At 45.4% G+C, this 19734-nt stretch overlaps 1 protein-coding gene across 26 annotated transcripts in view; it reads left to right on the top strand.

The window, feature by feature from the left end:
• LOC126293318 (poly(rC)-binding protein 3) overlaps positions 1-19734 on the top strand; it is a 559120-nt gene that overhangs the window by 181874 nt on the left and 357512 nt on the right. For all 26 annotated transcript variants that reach the window (XR_007552268.1, XM_049986501.1, XM_049986504.1 and 23 more), the window contains exon 2: positions 16162-16202. The gene's annotated coding sequence lies outside the window, so the exon portion shown is untranslated. The remainder of the gene's footprint in view (positions 1-16161; positions 16203-19734) is intronic.

The following is a 19734-nucleotide window of genomic DNA, read 5'->3' as shown; positions in this document are numbered from 1 at the left end:
TGTAAGAGCTTCGGTAGTTGCCAAGAAGCCGCTTCTTGACTTCAAGCCGAGGATGTGCTGGCTGACGAAAGTAAAAAGGGTAGGCTTCCGTAGCTGTAGCCTTGCTTTTCTTGGATCTAACAGCTATATTGCGTCTGGTTTCAGGAGGGGCTATGCCTCCAAGACGGCAGAATATATACAGTACAGAGTCACTCCTATATATTTCGGAGATAATGTTCAAGAACAATTCCTTTGCAGGTCGCACCAGTGTTTAAGAAAGGTAGTAGGAGTAATCCATCGATCTTCAAACCTGTACCATTGACGTCGGTTTGCAGTAGCGTTTTGGAGCATATACTGTATTCAAACATTATGAATCACCTCGAAGGGAACGATCTATTGATACGTAATCAGCATGGTTTCAGAAAAAATCGTTCTTGTGCAACGCAGTTAGCTCTTTATTCGCATGAAGTAATAGCCGCTATCGACAGGGGATCTCAAGTTGATTCCGTATTTCTAGATTTCCGGAAAGCTTTTGACACCGTTCCTCACGAGCAACTTCTAATCGAGCTGCGGGCCTATGGGGTATCGTCTCAGTTGTGCGACTGGATTCGTGATTTCCTGTCAGGAAGGTCGCAGTTCGTAGTAATAGACGGCAAATCATCGAGTAAAACTGAAGTGATATCAGGTATTCCCCAGGGAAGCGTCCTGGGACCTCTGCTGTTCCTGATCTGCATAAATGACCTGGGTGACAATCTGAGCAGTTCTCTTAGGTTGTTCGCAGATGATGCTGTAATTTATCGCTTAGTAAGGTCATCCGAAGACCTGTATTAGTTGCAAAGCGATTTAGAAAAGATTGATGTATGGTGTGTCAGGTGGCAGTTGACGCTAAATAACGAAAAGTGTGAGATGATCCACATGAGTTCCAAAAGAAATCCATTGGAATTCGATTACTCTATAAAAAGTACAATTCTCGAGGCTGTGATTTCAACTAAGTACCTGGATGTTAAAATTACGAACAACTTCAGTTGCAAAGACCACATAGATAATATTGTGGGGAAGGCGAGCCAAAGGTTGCGTTTCATTGGCAGGACAATTAGAAGATGCAACAAGTCCACTAAAGAGACAGCTTACACTACACTTGTCCGTGCTCTGTTAGAATATTGCTGCGCGGTGTGGGATCCTTACCAGGTGGGATTGGCGGAGGACATCGAAAGGGTGCAAAAAAGGGCAGCTCGTTTTGTATTATCACGTAATAGGGGAGAGAGTGTGGCAGATATGATACGCGAGTTGAGATGGAAGTCATTAAAGCAAAGACGTTTTTCGTCGCGGCGACATCTATTTACGAAATTTCAGTCACCAACTTTCTCTTCTGAATGCGAAAATATTTTGTTGAGCCCAACCTACATAGGTAGGAATGATCATCAAAATAAAATAAATCAGAGTTCGAACAGAAAAGTTTAGGTGTTCGTTTCTCCCGCGCGCTGTTCGGGAGTGGAATGGTAGAGGGATAGTATGATTGTGGTTCGATGAACCCTCTGCCAAGCACTTAAATGTGAATTGCAGAGTAGTCATGTAGATGTAGATATATTGAACGGTTTCATAAGCTTGTTTGTTCCTTAGGTGGAATACAGAGGTGTGAATTTCGGCAGGATTCGCACTCAAGTGATTTTCATTACACTAGGTAGTAAATTGGTCCAGAGCTTTGGACAGGGTTTGTTACACGTTTTCCATACAGTCGGTCTGAGCAGTGATTGCACGGTCACCAGAGTACACAAAACTCTGGGTTCCTCCAGGCAGTGGCTGATCGTTAGTGTACCGTAAATATTGACTAACAATAGTGCGAGAACACTGCCTTGCAGTAACCAATCTTCTGTGTTCCCCATCTGTCCCTGAAATCCCACAAAGAATCTCGCATTCTAGAGTAGGTTTCTTATCTTACACACGTGGTTGAAGTCTTTACTCCATTCACTGAAACAAGAGACGTACTGTAAACACGGCAAGGCGCTTGACCACAGCGCTGCCGTCGAGGGGTTTACAAGGCAGGGACGTCAAAAATTAAAGTCGTTTTTTTATGATTTGGCACCTGAACATGACAAAGTGATCCGAGAACTACCTTCCGACACCTTTTTTTTTTTTACATTACATTAAAATTTGTTGTCACTGAAAAAGAGAAATATTTAGGCTTTCACGAAAAGTTGTTTTCTCGCGTTACTCCATATTTATCACGCCATATCTCCTAAACTGTGTGTCGCACAGCAAAATAATTTTATAATTGCCTTCAGTACTATATGTTGATGACATCTGAAAATTTTCTGCCCAATAGAGTCAGTAATAAATTAAAATCTCACGTCTGACGCATAACTTTTATCAAGTCATCATCCGAAATATAGTACGCGACAAACTTTTCCCCTTTAAACTTTTTACAAACTTTTCCCCTTTAAACTTTTTTTTGTGGAGGGTGTAAGCGAGAAAAGTTTGAATTTAATTTTGTAGTTTTTTCGAATGCGATGGGTGCAACCGTTTGTCCTATATGAGCGATGCATTGTGAGGTTCGCAGGCGTGGCGCTGTCAGTGCAGCCGTCTCAGTTGCAGGTGTGAGCTCGTTAGTGGGTGCTGTACAGCGGCGAATTCAGGATATCTTAAGTTCATCTGTAAAGACGCTTGAAAGACTAGTTGTTGAATTTTAGAGTAAGTATGTGTGTTTGTAGTCACACTGAGCATTCACTATTTATATGAGCATCATTATGGCATCCACGAATTCAACGAGGAGGTCGACGTGTCAGTTCTGAGTCCACCAAAGAAGAAATCATTTAGTTTTTCTGAGAAGCGCATTGTGCTTAATGTGTATAAAACGGCACTGTTACATCCACAGCAGTGGGTGAGTGACATTGTTTCGGAAACAGCTGCAGTTACAGGTGTTGGACGTTCTTCAGTGTATCGTGTGATAAGTGAGTACAAGGCCACACACTCTTTGAAGTCTCCCAAGAAAGGAAAATTACAACAGAAACTTTCTGAAAGTGTTGATGACTTCGATAGAAGTGCGATACGAAGGAAAGTACACGAATTTTTTTTCGAAACTAATTGCCAACAATTGACAGTCGTGAACCAAGGTGCAGATCTGGGCAATTTTCGGAGAAGTAAATTTTATAAGTTATTGAAAGAAATGAATTTGAAATATGTCCGGCGTGGGCGCGATAGCATGCTAATATACAGGGATGACATCATTTTATGGAGGCGGCGTTATCGTCGAACCATTAAACGCTTGAGATATGAAGGCAGACCCATTTACTATTTGGACGAGACGTGGGTGAACGCAGGACATACCCGAAGTTACATCTGGGTAGATGACACTATAAATTCCTCAAAACAAGCCTTTTTGTCCGGATTATCCACCGAAAGCAAGGGCCCATCAGGTAAAGGGAAACGTCTGATTATCGCACACATTGGCAGCAAAACAGGGTTCGTTAAAGGATGTCTGCGGAGTTTCGAATCCAAGAAAAGTGGAGATTATCATGAGGAGATGTGCGCCGAAACCTTCGAGAAGTGGTTTCAAGATGTTCTTCGTCGGCTTCAGGAAAATGCAGTTATTGTTCTTGATAACGCGCCGTACCATTCTCGGAGAGAAGAAAAAGTTCGCAGTGCGAATTCCAATAAGCATGAAATATCAGAGTGACTAAAATCTAAAAATACCGATTTCGACGACGGTTTGCTGAAGAAAGAACTTTTAGATATAGTTAAAATCACAGAACAGCGCACAACGAATACGCAATAGATGAAATGGCGAAGAATGCAGGGAAAACTGTTCTCAGAATTTATCCGTACCACTGTGAATTAAACGCCATCGAGTTAGTGTGGGCCAGAATCAAAGGCTATGTTGCTGCGAAAAACAAAACATACAAAATGCCGGAAGTTAAGGTACTGCTAGAAGAGTCAATAAGAAATGTGACTGCAGAGGATTGGAACAAGTGCGTCCTCCATGTCATAGAAAAAGTGGAATCTCAGATATGGAAATTAGACTGCATTATAGAGGAGAGAGCGGAGCGATTTGTTATAAACCTCAATGAAAACAGTTAAAGTTCGACAGAGTGAACCTTGTTTCGTCCTTTATCATTATTGTTACTGGTATTAAAATTAACAATTAATTTTGTTTGAATGGAGCGTTTTGTTAGCAACCTGAATGAAAATAAATCTGCGTCGACAGAATGAACTCAGTTTAACATTATTGTTAAATTTATTTCGTCCATTGTTGCCCAGGTTTCTCACGGTCCGCTGTTACAGCTCGGCAGCCAGCCGAACGCCGCCAGCTGCAAAGCGTGCGTCAAGGATTTTCCACACCCCTACGTATCACGTGAACACCGAATGCTTTGTCTGGAAACGAGCGTAGTCGCTCACGTGACGCTGTTCGTTTCGTCCCAGCTCTCGGTGAATAGACTTATAGGCTCATTGTTTCTTCATCTCTCCGGACCAGAATTAAAGCTCAGTCACTAGGTGACCTCTGTGTCGAGTGTGCGTTAAATGTTAACTTCATTCCTTTTAGGGCTGTCATCAAACGCGGTATACGACGGTTTTGGTGAGGAGCTGATAGTTACCAAAATGGCGCGGCTTCTAAGAAGGTAGTCACAGGTTGACTCGATTTCCACTTGGGAGTGTAAATAGCCAGTTTTGTGTATAGCAGCATTATACGAGGCAGCTCATAAGTGATTTATTGACCATTACTGTATTTACAAACCAAACTGGTTGCCTTCGGACAAGCTTCGCCTCACGTTGTACACACACTCTGAGATCTAGGAGAGTCGTTAATGGCAGTGTAGCGCCAGTGCGCTGCCGAAGGATAAGGGCTCGCCTTGTTTTCCGTCCACTGAAATGCTGGACGAGCGCTGGCGATTTTGCGCGCCCGGATTGCGCCGATCAAAGCGTCCGTAGTGTTGGCAGGCCAGCGGCAGTCGGCTGTGAAACAGCTCGACCGCCGTGGAGCGTGAAATCGTCTGTACTCTGTGCCGGCGTGAGCTCAGCAGGCGGGAGGGCGTAGGCGGCGGTCGGTGTAGCCGCGGCCGCTAACCTGCGGCTGTGCGTCGCCAGGAGCTGGACACGGCGGGCTGGCCGGTGCACCGCACAGGGCGGCTCCAACAGGGCGGGTATAATTAGAACGAACTGCCGCGCAAAATGACGTCAGCTGCGACTGAGTATTATCGAAGGAGGGGGGCAAACGTTATGAAATTAAAAAAAAAATTCCACACCTAAGACGTCAGAACATCGCAATTCGATGGCTGTGGTGTGATTTACACATCACACCATCCTTACTGTTCAGTATGCATGGCCACATAAGTTAAGCATTCAACATGCCGAACTGTTAAATGGCATCATGCTGTCAGAGGCAATGAAATTATCGACCGTTGCTATTCACAATATACATAAATAACCTTGTGGATGACATCGGAAGTTCACTGAGGCTTTTTGCTGATGATGCTGTGGTATATCGAGAGGTTGTAACAATGGAAAATTGTACTGAAATGCAGGAGGATCTGCAGCGAATTGACGCATGGTGCAGGGAATGGCAATTGAATCTCAATGTAGACAAGTGTAACGTGCTGCGAATACATAGAAAGAAAGAAAGATCCCTTATCATTTAGCTACAAAATAGCAGGTCAGCAACTGGAAGCAGTTCCATAAATTATCTGGGAGTACGCATTAGGAGTGATTTAAAATGGAATGACCATATAAAATTAATCGTCGGTAAAGCAGATGCCAGACTGAGATTCATTTGAAGAATCCTAAGGAAATGCAATCCGAAAACAAAGGAAGTGGGTTACAGTACGCTTGTTCGCCCACTGCTTGAATACTGCTCACCAGTGTGGGATCCGCACCAGATAGGTTTGATAGAAGAGATAGAGAAGATCCAACGGAGAGCAGCGCCCTTCGTTACAGAATCATTTAGTATACGCGAAAGCGTTACGGAGATGATAGATAAACTCCAGTGGAAGACTCTGCAAGAGAGACGCTCAGTAGCTTGGTACAAGCTTTTGTTGAAGTTTCGAGAACATACCTTCACCGAGGAGTCGAGCAGTATATTGCTCCCTCCTACGTATATCTCGCGAAGAGACCGCGAGGATAAAATCAGAGAGATTAGAGGCCACACACAGGCATACCGACAGTCCTTCTATCCACGAGACTGGAATAGAAGGGAGAACCGATAGAGGTACTCAAGGTACTCTCCGCCATACACCGTCAGGTGGCTTGCGGAGTATAGATGTAGATGTAGATTCTCGCTAACAGTGTCATCCCCCACGGGAACACGCTTCCTTTATCAGACTTACTGCAAGACGTGCCGCAGCATATCAGAACCTTGTGAAACAATAAGTGGTGTCCGTCGTACCAACAAGGAGGAAGACAAAATGGTTCAAATGGCTCTGAGCACTATGGGACCTAACATCTAAGGTCATCAGTCCCCTAGAACTGAGATCTACTTAAACCTAACTAACCTAAGGACATCACCCACATCCATGCCCGTGGCAGGATTTGAACCTCCGACCGTAGCGGCCGAGCGGTTCCGGACAGTAGCGCCTAGAACCGCTCGGCCTAACCGGCCGGCAGAGGAAGACATTATGCACCTATTTCACCACCTACTCCTGCATGACCGTGTACTCCAGTGGTGTGTGTACCGCAGAAAGTTTCTAGTTACCGTGTCCCGGCACGGCTTCACTCGCTCTGCAATGGGCGAAGGAGCGCCACATTGCATAAAAATGGATTGATGCTGGTTCACAAAAGACTTTAATAAGTTTCAGTGACAGGAAATAGGACCTGCAAGTCTCATCTCGAAAAATACGGCCTTAAAGATAAACGAAGCCGTCAATCCGTATTACACAGTCACCTTTTCAGAATAAAATAATTCCGGTTGGTATACATGTGGCGTTTGCGTTGCACATATTCTGCAGTTCTGCGTAGTGACATGTCCTTGGAGATGGAAATGGGGGTTCGTTTGTCACAAAATGTTCGACGGCCATTCGTTATCCACCTTCATGCGAGCAAGAAATTCCAGAGCGAACGTTTGTCTTGAAACTTCCTGGGAGATTAAAACTTTGTGCCGGATTGAGACTCGAACTCAGAACATTTGCCTTTCTGGTACTGGCGGAATTAAAGCTGTGAGAACGGGACGTGAATCGTGCTTGGATAGCTCAGTTGGTAGAGCACTTGCCCGCTAAAGGCAAAGGTCCCGAGTTCGAGTCTCGATCCGGATTACCCTTTTAATCTGCCAGAAAGTTTAATATCCGCGCACACTCCGCTGTAGAGTGAAAATTTCATTCTATAAACTTTTGCCTTGCTGGCAGGCCAGCAGGAAGCAACTCCTGAACGTGGGTGGTTTGTGTAGATAGCAATGCAGGATGTTTTCTAGAATTTTATGCACCGTGCTCGCAGGCATGTCCAACGTTCGGGCAGTTCTCCGTGCACTGCTTGTGTGGATGCACGCCACCGCCCGATCTCTCCTACAGCGCTATGGCCATATCTTCGATGAGCTGCTTCCCTCCCTCTGCCACACTGAACTTCAAAACAACCTGTCCTTTCTAAAGCTGTAATAATTTTCTCCTGACCCACACCAGACATCGGACCAATGCCTTTTTCCATGTCATTGAGTGTCCGGAATTTACAAGCTCCACTGGCACTGTCACCATTATTGTAAAAGAGCTTTACCAGCAGCGCACGAGAATGCATTGAGGCAGTCACGCAGAGCGCGTGAGACGCAAACTGAGGAACAGATGTGTATACCTCGCGACTTTCATTTTTCGTATTCTGCCGCTTACAGCGTCATGTAGTGGAAGAAAGTTTCTTAAATTTTAGTGTTATTGTTTTCTTAACGTTTCCCATTTCTTCGGTAATATACTGAGCAGTGTTTTTTTCCAGTGTTTTGAAACTGGAACGTACATTTACCCCGTATGTCTGCAGCTTCAATATTTCTCCAAGTCGACGTGACTCTATGCTCGGAAAATAACGTCTTCCAGGACACTGGAAGAGCACTGAAATTTAGAACTAACGATTCCACCTGGCTAATCGATTTATCGATAAATTGTAATGCAGCAGTAATGATGTAGGCTATGGCAATTAATTGAAATTTGTACCAGCGCCAGGACTCGAACTTCGATATTCTGCTTACTAGGTCGATTCGCTATCTTTTACACCACATATACCACGGCTGCACGGACTAGTCTTGTACGTCTCCCTCATCCGGCACATATTGCAACTTTCACCTCAGCCCATTACTATTCTCCTTCTATACTCGCATGAATATTGCCAGTACCACGTTGGTACTTTTTTACCACTGCAGTATTGTACATATGGTACCAGACGGTTGTGTTAGCCCATGGCGTGCATTTGTTAGACGGATGTATGGAATCAATGCACTGTAAGATGGAGACGTTGCCAGAATGCAGATAGAAACCATGGTGACCGAAATTACGTGATTTGTTGGTATATGAAAGCGGACAGTCCATCGTTTCTACGAGGAATGGTGTACCATTCGCAGCCATATTACGCTCATAAGGACAGTGCTCACCTGAATGTGCTATCCGACGTGAAAAGCATGTCTCGCCTTGTCAGTCACAATCCGTTCCAAACACGACAGCTATTTCTACCGTCAGTTAATGCAGTTCCATCTCAACCAGTTTTAGGTGAACATTATGAATGGAACTGCACTTGATGGACGTTTGGAATCGCATACTCCGCAAAACGCCATTGCCCACAGTAGAGCAAAAAGGTGCATGTCTTCAGTGGATCAAAGAACACAGAAACCGGAGAGTAGCTGACTGGAGTCGTGTAGTGTGGTCCAGCGAGTAGCGATTTTGCCTCTTGCCACATGATGCAAGATAGACTCCATCGGCAGAATTTAATCAGCATTGTGTGTAGGGTGTAGTTCAGCCAGAGAGGTGGTTCTGTGATGTTTTGGCGGCATTCCTCTTACGGTGACTAGGATCCACATCATTTAGCTGATGGTGTTTTTCAACATTCTGTATGACCAAGTGTTGCCCGTTCTTGAATATCTTCGGAATGAATATGCCGTGGTCACTAGCATCTTCCAAGATAATAGCCGTGTTCATACAGCTGCACGATTACGATCTTGGTTTCACTGACAGTCATGCACCCAATCGCACCCCACTTGCCCTCTAAATCACCCGGTCTAAATCCCGTAGAAAATGTCTGGGACTGTTTGGAACAGCGCGTGGAACGTAACTATAAGTAATCTCGTAATTTGGTACTGTAGCTCGACGGAATCTAACCGTCAGTGAGTATCTTCAGCTTGATGCGTTATACATGAAGAATTTTTATTTACTGCCTTGCCGATTGGAGTCAGTGTTACAGTTTGTTAGCATAGTGTCTAGTTGGAGGGGGTGTGGCGTCCCCGCACTCAAACAGCGTGCTGATATTGTCGACGCCGTAGAGCTGCTGCTGCCACAGCTCTCGCAGTGTTGAGACACGATGCGCGATGACGTAGGTCCCCGTTGTTGAACGGCAGAGAGACATGCGTGACTCGTGCGATGGATGCTTCTTTAAGATTGAATTATTCATTGCCGGGATATGTAGTAGTTGTTAAATCTTATCCGCATCGTACACACCAATTACGAGGAAACACTGTAATTATCAGTCTTCTCGTACGTTGTTGGCTCGTTGCTATGGACTAGTTGAACCTGTACAAAGCGAGATCCACAGATACTCTTTGATCACGTCTGAGTGAACCTACGCCGTAATGTTAAAAAAAAAAATTGCTCAAAAGTTCTCTTTTCCATTAATGAAGTAGGTATTTTGATATCCAGATTAAATTGTCCCAGCAGAACAGTCGTTGGTTAACTATCATTGATTAAATCACTTAATAATGTAGGCCACGCTGGATATTTCACTTGAAACGAACAGTTTATTGTTCCTTGGCCACTATATACTTTATAACTTTTGCACCACACGCACACGCAGTTGGTTGGTAAAGTCAGTTCTATTAAAATTAAGTTTGACAATTTCGACAACTTGACTCTTCAGCGTAATTGTATTATCTTCGTGAAGTCGTGTAATTGTGTCCTACTCGAGACTGAGTGTTGTCCTTTGATATACTATCCACTCTTCTTTTAGTTCCAAATATTTGAAAGTCAAGTCCAATATTCACTAGTTTCGTCAGTAAGGCACAATTAACCCGTTACGCACGGTTAAACGCGTCTATCAGTTCCTGGTTCTGCTTAGAAAATCAGTTTTCGAAGTTCGTGAATCACTTCACGCAAGAAACACTTCTGAACGCAAAACAATCTCGTCGCGTTCCGCACTCTCAGTAACTAAGACAAGAATTGTTCTCGCACGTCTTTACAGGACGAGAGCCAGCAAGCGACTTCTTCTGTGAAAGAGTATTGTAGGCGCATTGAATTTCTTCCTTGGGCTTACTACTCTCTTCCACATAAAAGTTATCTCTAACATCACCTTGGAGTTAGCTTTCAATATATTAATTGCAATTATCGCTTGGATATTTGTCCATTAATTAAATCTGAGGTTTCTTCCTCCTATTTCCATAACAAAAACTCTCAGTGATGTATAATGTTGTTGTTATCAAAACTTCTTGGTGTTAGCTTATCGGCAAAGATGCCGTATTTGCCAATATAACTTTTCCCTACTTCATATTATGATATTCTGTCTTAATTGACTTTAAGGGGGCCGTTGGGGTGTTAAAAGGGGGAGGGCGGAAGGGGATACTGATTTGTTTGTTCGGTGCGTTAATATGAATTGTTCTGTGTCTGTATACATTGAAAGTGCAATGCCATTTACTACAACGTGTAAAAAAAGTTTGTGTTTTTATGTTGGATTGTCCAGTTGTGCCATACGTATCGATAGATGTCGTTGAGCCAAAAATAGAAATGGGTTCCTCAGTCTCTGATGAGAGACAGTGTGTCCGATGTTGTATGGCTAATGGTACTGGGAGAAAGGAAAACAACGCGAAGGAATATTCAGTTAACAAGCAACGCCATTGATAATGGGGAACAATAATATAAGAAACAAAACGTCAATCGTGAGCAGAACGCACTGGCAAATGATTGCCAAATTAGCGCACTGCGCGGTGAACCACTGCAAGAGCTCAGCTGTATACGTAAATTACGCTGACGACCCTGGCAGTGTTGCAGGCACGCGATATGAAGAGGAAAGTACGTGCTCAGGTGACAAAAGTTTTGGGGTTCCTCCTAAACTCCTGCCGGACTTGGTTTTGCCCGGCGTACTGCAGCAACTCGACGTGGCAGGGTCTTAATAAATCGTTGGAAGTCCCCTGCAGAAATATTGAGCGATGCTGCCTCTGTAGCGGTCTATAATTGAGGACGTGTTGCTGGTGCAAGATTGTGTGCACGAGCTCACCTTTCGATTATGCCCCATACATTTTCAATGGGTTTCATGGGAAGCGATGTGGTTGGCCAAATTAGTCGCTCGAACTGCCCAGAATGTTTTTCAAACCAGTCGCGGCCTGGTGACACGGCACATTCTCATCCAAAAAATTCCATCGTTTTTTGTGAACATGATGTCTACGAATGGCAACAAATGGTGTGCAAGCAGCTGAACATCACAAGTCAAGAGGACCCAATCCACTCATGTAAACACAGCGCACGCCATTATGGAACCACACCACCAGCTTGCACAGTGCCTTGTTCACAACTTGGTTCCATGGCTTTGTAGAATCTGCGCCACACTCGAACCCTACTATCGGCTCTTACCAAAAGAAATAAGGACCCGTATGACCAAGCCTCGGTTTTCCAGCGGTCTAGGTTCCTACCGATATTGTCATGAGCCCAGGAGAGACGCTGCAGGCGATGCTGTGCGGTTTGCTGCCATAGTCCATTAACGCCAAACTTCGCCTCACTACCCTAACGGTCAATTTCGCCGTAAGTCTCAAAATTATTTTCTGCGGTTACTTCGAGCAGTGTTGCTCGTCTGCTACGACAGACAGCTGAGCAAATGGCTCTGCTCTCGGTCGTTAAGTGACGGCTGTCGCCCCCAACGTTGTCCGTTATCGGAGGTTATGTCAGAAATTTCGTATTCTCGGCACTCTGTTCACACAGTGAATCTCAGAATACCAGGTGTACCGGTATGAAATGAGCGTTTTTTCTGGTGAAAATGAAACATTAATTTTGAATTGAAAAGTAAAAACATTTTATTCAAGTACTGACCATTGCTTTCTATACATTTTGAGCACCTTTCTGGCAATTTGTGGGCACCACGCCAATAGAAATGTTCGTCTTCTGAATCAAACCAATCGGACACCCAATTTTCGACTTCTTCGAAGGAAACGAAGTGTTCCTCAGCCAATGCGTGTCCCATTTATGAAAACAAATGGTAGTCGGAAGGGGCCAAGTCTCGTGAATACGGTGGGAGGGGTAGCAACTCACAGCCGAGTGTTTTGATTGTGTCCTGAACCAGTTTTGCTTTGTGTGCAGGTGCATTGTCGTGTAAAAAAAATTACTTTTCTATGTCTTCTGGCCCATTCTGGTCTTTTTTCGATCAATGTATAGTTCAAGTTGATCATTTGTTTCTGTAGCGATTAGTATCCACTGTTTCACCGGGTTTTAGAAGCTCATATTACACCACACCTTTCTTATCCCACCAAATACAGAGCATTGTCTTCTTGCCGAATAGATCTGGTTTTGCAGTCGATGTTGATGGATGTCCCGGATTAACCCATGATTTTTCCCGTTTAGGATTGTTAAAATAAATCCATTTTTCATCGCCAGTAACAATTCGATGCAAAATTGATTTTCTTTCATGTCTTTGAAGCAAAATTTGACAAATAGTTTTTCGGTTTTCCATCTGTCTTCCATTCAATTCATGTGGCACGCATTTTCCACACTTTTGGATCTTTCCCGTAGCTTTCAAACGGCCAGAAATTGTTTGTTGTGCAACATTTAGCATTGCTGCCATTTGCTTCTGACTCAACGTATCATCTTCATCCAATATTACTTGCAATTCGGCGTCTTCGAACTTTTTTGGTGGCCTTCGCGTTCTTCATTTCTTACATTAAAATCATTATTTCTGAACAGTTGAAACTATCTTTTGCATGTCCCTCTGATATAGCACGATCACCATGTGCCTCGACAAGCATTCGATGCGACTTTGCAGCACTTTTCTTCAAATGAAAACAAAAAATTAATGCTTTCCGTAAATCATCACTTTCTGGTACAAAATTCGACATCGTTAACAAAATGGTTCAAATGGCTCTGAGCACTATGCGACTTAACTTCTGAGGTCATCAGTCGCCTAGAACTTAGAACTAATTAAACCTAACTAACCTAAGGACATCCCACACTTCCATGCCCGAGGCAGGATTCGAACCTGCGACCGTAGCGGTCGCTCGTTTCCAGACTGTAGCGCCTAGAACAGCACGGCCACTCCGACCGGCACATCGTTAACAGGATGAGAACATACGATGTTGTTTGTTCCATGACTTGATGTATACTAAATATCATTGACAGATGTCATACCAATCAAACAAAAAAAAAATAAGGCTCGTTCACAACAAATGTTCCGTATTGATAAATTTGTATTTTAACGCTCATTTCATACCGGTACACCTGGTATTGAATTCCCTAACGATCTCCGGTATGGACTGTCCTATAGGTCTAGCTGCAAGTACCATTCCGCGTTCAAAGTCTGTTTTTCCTGTCGTGTGACATTAATCATGTTGGGAATCTTTTCACACGAATCATCTGAGGTCAAATGACAGCTCCGCCCATGCACTTGTGTACGCGATACTACCGCCATCTCTATATGTGCGTATCGCTATCCCGTGACTTTTGTCACATCATTGTATACGCGTGGCAGACACTTTCTGGTGATGACACTGGCTGCAAACGGGAGATCTACGACTTGAAGAAAGATTATGGTCTGTGGCCAGGGAATGATTATCTCAGACGGCGCAGCTGGTCGGCTGTTCTCGTGCTACTGTCGTGAACATGTGTGGGAAGCGGTTGGAGCACTGTGGAACAACGCGCAAACAACAAGGTGTTGGACGTCTACACCTCGTCACAGAATGTGGAAGTGGGTGTCTCAACCGCTCTGTGAAGCAGGGTTGCCAAATACGACGCCGGAGTACGATGTTGGTGCAGGCACAAGTGTGTCTGAGCACATGGTACAGCGCACTTAGTCGAACGTGGAGCTCAGTAGCAAAAGGCCACCGTCGGTTCCCATGTTGACCATCGTTATCGCCAAATGTTTGCAGTGGCCACAGCATCATCAATATTGGGCGTGGAGCAATGTCGACCTATTACTAGGTGGAATGTCCGCGGCTCATGGCCTTGCGGTAGCGTTCTCGCTTCCCGCGCACGGGGTCCCGGATTCGATTCCCGGCGGGGTCAGGGATTTTCTCTGCCTCGAGATGACTGGGTGTTGTGTGTCTTTCATCATCATTTCATCCTCAGTCACTTACAAGTCGCCGTAGTGGCGTTAAAGAACTTGTGGGGCGGCGGGCGAACCGCCCCGCGAGGGGTCTCCCGACCACCAATGCCATACGCTCATTATTCATTACCTGGTGGAATAATGCTCCTTGTTACAACATGCCTATGGTCTTTCCCGGATACGCCGTCATTGAGACGGACGGCTGTTCGAAACACGTTGCACACCACGGACGCGTTGTGGCGTGTGGGGGCAAGGGCCTGGCCTTCCTTATGACGTGTGGTAGTAGTCGACGACTGAGCTACGTGAACATTTTTGCGGACCACCTGCACCCTTTCATGTTTGATGGCTTCCTCCAGCGTGGTAACTGTCTGTGTCACAAGGCCACAATCTTGCTACTGTGGTCTGAGGCGTTGTATAGTGAATTAATGTCTTGGCCTCCGAATTCGCCTGATCTGAACCTGCTGGAACATACATGTGGCGCCATTTTCGCACCCACAAGCCATCGGCCCATGGTTTACAGAATTGTCGCGAGTAGTGTGTAAACATCTACAGTCTCATACCTCCAGAAACCTGAATCCACGTCGCGCAGAATTGCTGCTGCATTGTTTTTAATGATGGACCAACGACTAATAAGCAGGTGGTAACGTTTTTTCATCAGTGTGTTCTGTTTCAGTGGCTGCAGCCGTGGTAAATGATATACCGCCGCCTTCAAGAAAGCCACAGACTGCTGCTACGGCCAGAGTAATGTGATAGCCGGTGACTGTTCGTGCCTTTTTCTGTGTAGTGCAGGGGTCGTTTCCTTTCCTCTGCCCTTACTGACTCCCTGACAATTTCAGTTCGAGTGATATCATCATCTGTCGGTATTCATTTTCTTGAGTTGCAGTCCTTGTGTGCACACTGAAGATAAAGGAATGCTTTTGGCATTTCTTTTAGTTTTAGGTGGAGATTTCCTACATTTCGTTTAGTACCTCTAAGCATTTTATTTAGTTTTATATGGTACCCTGTCCCATTACAATTCGAGGTCAAGGGACCGTGTCAATCGCTGTCGAAGATGTACGTGGCGCTTTGCGACATTAAATCAGGCGCTGATCTCTCTGGGTCAAGTCACTGTACTCTTGTCTTGCACCTTCTATGAAATATTTGCATATTACAGGATAGAACAACATAGTCTGGAGGGTAATCAGGGGAAAAAGAAAACTGCACCAAGTGACAGTTCCTTCTGAGATGTAATGAAGATGAAGAGACGTCCTGCCCATAAAAGTGACACCTACAAGTGTGGTGGCGCTGGGGAATTTTTTGTTGTTGAACAACGTTCTACGTCGTGTTTGTTCCAATACGGGAAAACTATATTCTTTAGTCGTCCAGATTCCATTACTGCAGTAGTCTGATTCCGGAAACACACAACCTGTAGTGGCCACTTCCCATGTGGATCGCTTATGTTGAATTCTATTTAAGTGTAGTTCCCTTGTGATATTTCTCAGCATAAGTGTAAGCATCTTTCAGCCTGATTAAACTAACGTATGCAGATATGAGAGTAGCGTTTGGGCATTGATTTGTGTCGGATGTGTGCGCTGTATTCATTGGTTAAAAGTTCAACGAGCATCTGTCTATTCTAGCGACCGTTACGTCGAAAGTCTTACCGTATCTTTAATGTTTAAAGCTTTTCTACGGTTTTGTATCTGACAGTTGGAGACCCGCTGTTATTGGTTATGAATGGAGACTGGAATCGACGATGCTTATACTGAATTAACCCAGAGTAACTCAGTGTTCTGTTCTCTTTTGTTTCAGATCGACAATAAAGCGGCCCGCTACTGTGTTAATGATTTTTGGTAAGTGAGGCTGTATTACTTTCTTCTCCTACCAACTTTTGAATGGGCTACATGTAGTCTTATTTTAATTCATCTTTGGTTTGTGTCCTTTGTTGCCAGTAAAAAGCTTTTCTTTAACCGTAAATTTCGTTTGGCGATAAGAATTATGTATCTTCCATGATTTCATTTAAGAATGTACGTGCACGCGATGGAAATTTTTGTTTGGCATTTAACTACGAAATAATTTGAACCTGGCTAAGGGAGAGAAAGAAGTGTGACGCCACTTTTTTAAGGAACCGTTCCGGCATTCGCCTGTCGTGGTGTATGGAAACCTCAGAAGACTTAAATCTGTTTGAAACATCCTGGTAGATTAAAACTGTGTGCCGGACCGAGGCTCGGAACTCGGAAACTCAACCTTTCGCAGAAAGTGCTCTACGGACTGTGCCACCCAAGCACACGGATCACGACTCTTCCTCGCCAGTACCGCATCTCCTACCTTTTAAACTTCACAGAAGCTCCCCTGCGTACTTGCAAGCCTAACTCGCAACACTAGTCTTGGAAGTTACGCAGCAGAGTTTCTGTGAAGGCTGTTACGTGCAAGATAAGATACGGGAGGAAATAAAGCTGTGACGAAGGGTCGTGAGTCTTCGCTGGGTAGCTCAGTTGGTAGAGCGATTCCCCGCAAAAGGCGAAGGTCTAGAGTTCGAGTCACGGTCCATATGTTCAAATGTGTGAGAGTTCCTAAGGGACCAAACTGCAGAGGTGATCGGTCCCTACGCTAACACACTACTTAAAATAGCGTATGCCAATAAACCCCCCCCCCCCCCCCCCACACACACACACACACGCCCGAGGGAAGACTGGAACTTCCGGCGGGAGGAGCAGCGCAGTCAGTGACATTGCGCCTCTAACCGCGCGGCGAGGCTCTTTCCAGCACACAGTGTCAGTCTACCAGGAAGTGTCATATCAGCGCACACTTCGCTGCAGAGTGAAACTTCAAGGACATCTTCCGGCTGCCGTGTCATCCTCTAGCTTGCGGCGTCGTGCGGGTTCAGTATGGAGGGGCACGTGGTCAGTACACTGCTGTGCCGCCCGTTTTGCAGACTTTCCAGACAGTGGATTCGCCATCAACGAACCTGTTCATGAAACTAAGAACTACTTTAAGATAAAAGGCTGCATTCCTTGGTCCTGGTGAGCAGTCATCCAGACATGCCCTTTGCAACCATGATGCGTAACGTGTTTTCGGGACCTAATTGTCCAATAACGGACCTGGATACATGAAGCTACGGTACATGGAAGATGACTGGTTCAGACCGTTTAGGAATATCGAAAGGCATGTTACCGATCTTGAAAAGCGCTTCCTCTTTTAGTCCTCTTCAGCCCTTTCGTTATCCTGCTTTGATGAGTAATGATGCTGGTCGTGTACTGTATCACTTTGCTCAAGTATGAATATGGCATACCTCCTTAAATACTTGAAGTTTTGAAGATATCACGGATAAAATACACTACTGGAAATTGAAATAAGAACACCGTGAATTCATTGTCCCAGGAAGGGGAAACTTTATTGACACATTCCTGGGGTCAGATACATCACATGATCACACTGACAGAACCACAGGCACATAGACACAGGCAACAGAGCATGCACAATGTCGGCACTAGTACAGTGTATATCCACCTTTCGCAGCAATGCAGGCTGCTATTCTCCCATGGAGACGATCGTAGAGATGCTGGATGTAGTCCTGTGGAACGGCTTGCCATGTCATTTCCACCTGGCGCCTCAGTTGGACCAGCGTTCGTGCTGGACGTGCAGACCGCGTGAGTCGACGCTTCATCCAGTGCCAAACATGCTCAATGGGGGACAGATCCGGAGATCTTGCTGGCCAGGGTAGTTGACTTACACCTTCTAGAGCACGTTGGGTGGCACGGGATACATGCGGACGTGCATTGTCCTGTTGGAACAGCAAGTTCCCTTGCCGGTCTAGGAATGGTAGAACGATGGGTTCGATGACGGTTTGGATGTACCGTGCACTATTCAGTGCCCCCTCGACGATCACCAGAGGTGTACGGCCAGTGTAAGAGATCGCTCCCCACACCATGATGCCGGGTGTTGGCCCTGTGTGCCTCGGTCGTATGCAGTCCTGATTGTGGCGCTGACCTGCACAGCGCCAAACACGCATACGACCATCATTGGCACCAAGGCAGAAGCGACTCTCATCGCTGAAGACGACACGTCTCCATTCGTCCCTCCATTCACGCCTGTCGCGACACCACTGGAGGCGGGCTGCACGATGTTGGGGCGTGAGCGGAAGACGGCCTAACGGTGTGCGGGACCGCAGCCCAGCTTCATTGAGACGGTTGCGAATGGTCCTCGCCGATACCCCAGGAGCAACAGTGTCCCTAATTCGCTGGTAAGTGGCGGTGCGGTCCCCTACGGCACTGCGTAGGATTCTACGGTCTTGGCGTGCATCCGTGCGTCGCTGCGGTCCGGTCCCAGGTCGACGGGCACGTGCACCTTCCGCAGACCACTGGCGACAACATCGATGTACTGTGGAGACCTCACGCCCCACGTGTTGAGCAATTCGGCGGTACGTCCACCCGGCCTCCCGCATGCCCACTATACGCCCTCGCTCAAAGTCCGTCAACTGCACATACGGTTCACGTCCACGCTGTCGCGGCATGCTACCAGTGTTAAAGACTGCGATGGAGCTCCGTATGTCACGGCAAACTGGCTGACACTGACGGCGGCGGTGCACAAATGCTGCGCAGCTAGCGCCATTCGACGGCCAATACCGCGGTTCCTGGTGTGTCCGCTGTGCCGTGCGTGTGATCATTGCTTGTACAGCCCTCTCGCAGTGTCCGGAGCAAGTATGGTGGGTCTGACACACCGGTGTCAATGTGTTCTTTTTTCCATTTCCAAGAGTGTAAAAGTATCGAAAGGTTATCTACATATTGTACTGCTAGTTGCCTACAGTTCTTTGAGTCGGAGAAACGTAAAAGGGTATAAGTAGTTTGAGAGGGAACTGAGAAAGATGCGACAAAGGACTTGGAAGATCAGAGAATATAATGAATAGTTCCTTGAAAAGTGGTTAAAGATGAACATTAAGAGAAGTAAAGAAAGGACGGGGAGGGGGACGAGATTATGAAGTACAGTAAAATTAAATAAGTAGAAAGCTGAGGAAGGTGTTACGAAATGAGAAGCAGAATATAGAAGTGTTGTACTGTTGGGGCAATAAAATAAGCCACAATGAGAGGAGTAAATAGCATACTCAATGCAGACTGGAAATACAAACAGAAGCTCCTGTGTAAAAGAGAAATTTGTTAACATAGAACATAAATTTCTGAATATAAATTTGTGAAAGTATTTGTAGTGTCGCTTTGTATAGAAAAGTGGACCATAAACAGCTGAGATACAAAGAGAATAGAAGCTTTTGGAATGTGGTGCTACAGAATAATAATGACGATTAGGTGAGTAGATGACTTAGCTAATGAGGAGGTACTGAATAGAATTGGGGAGAAAAGAAATTTGTGGCACAACGAGATGTGGTACTAC

The sequence above is a fragment of the Schistocerca gregaria genome, chromosome 10, assembly GCF_023897955.1.
Source record: "Schistocerca gregaria isolate iqSchGreg1 chromosome 10, iqSchGreg1.2, whole genome shotgun sequence".
Taxonomy (NCBI): domain Eukaryota; kingdom Metazoa; phylum Arthropoda; class Insecta; order Orthoptera; family Acrididae; genus Schistocerca; species Schistocerca gregaria.
Note: the sequence above shows the minus strand (reverse complement) of the source record. Positions and strands in the feature narration are given on the sequence as shown.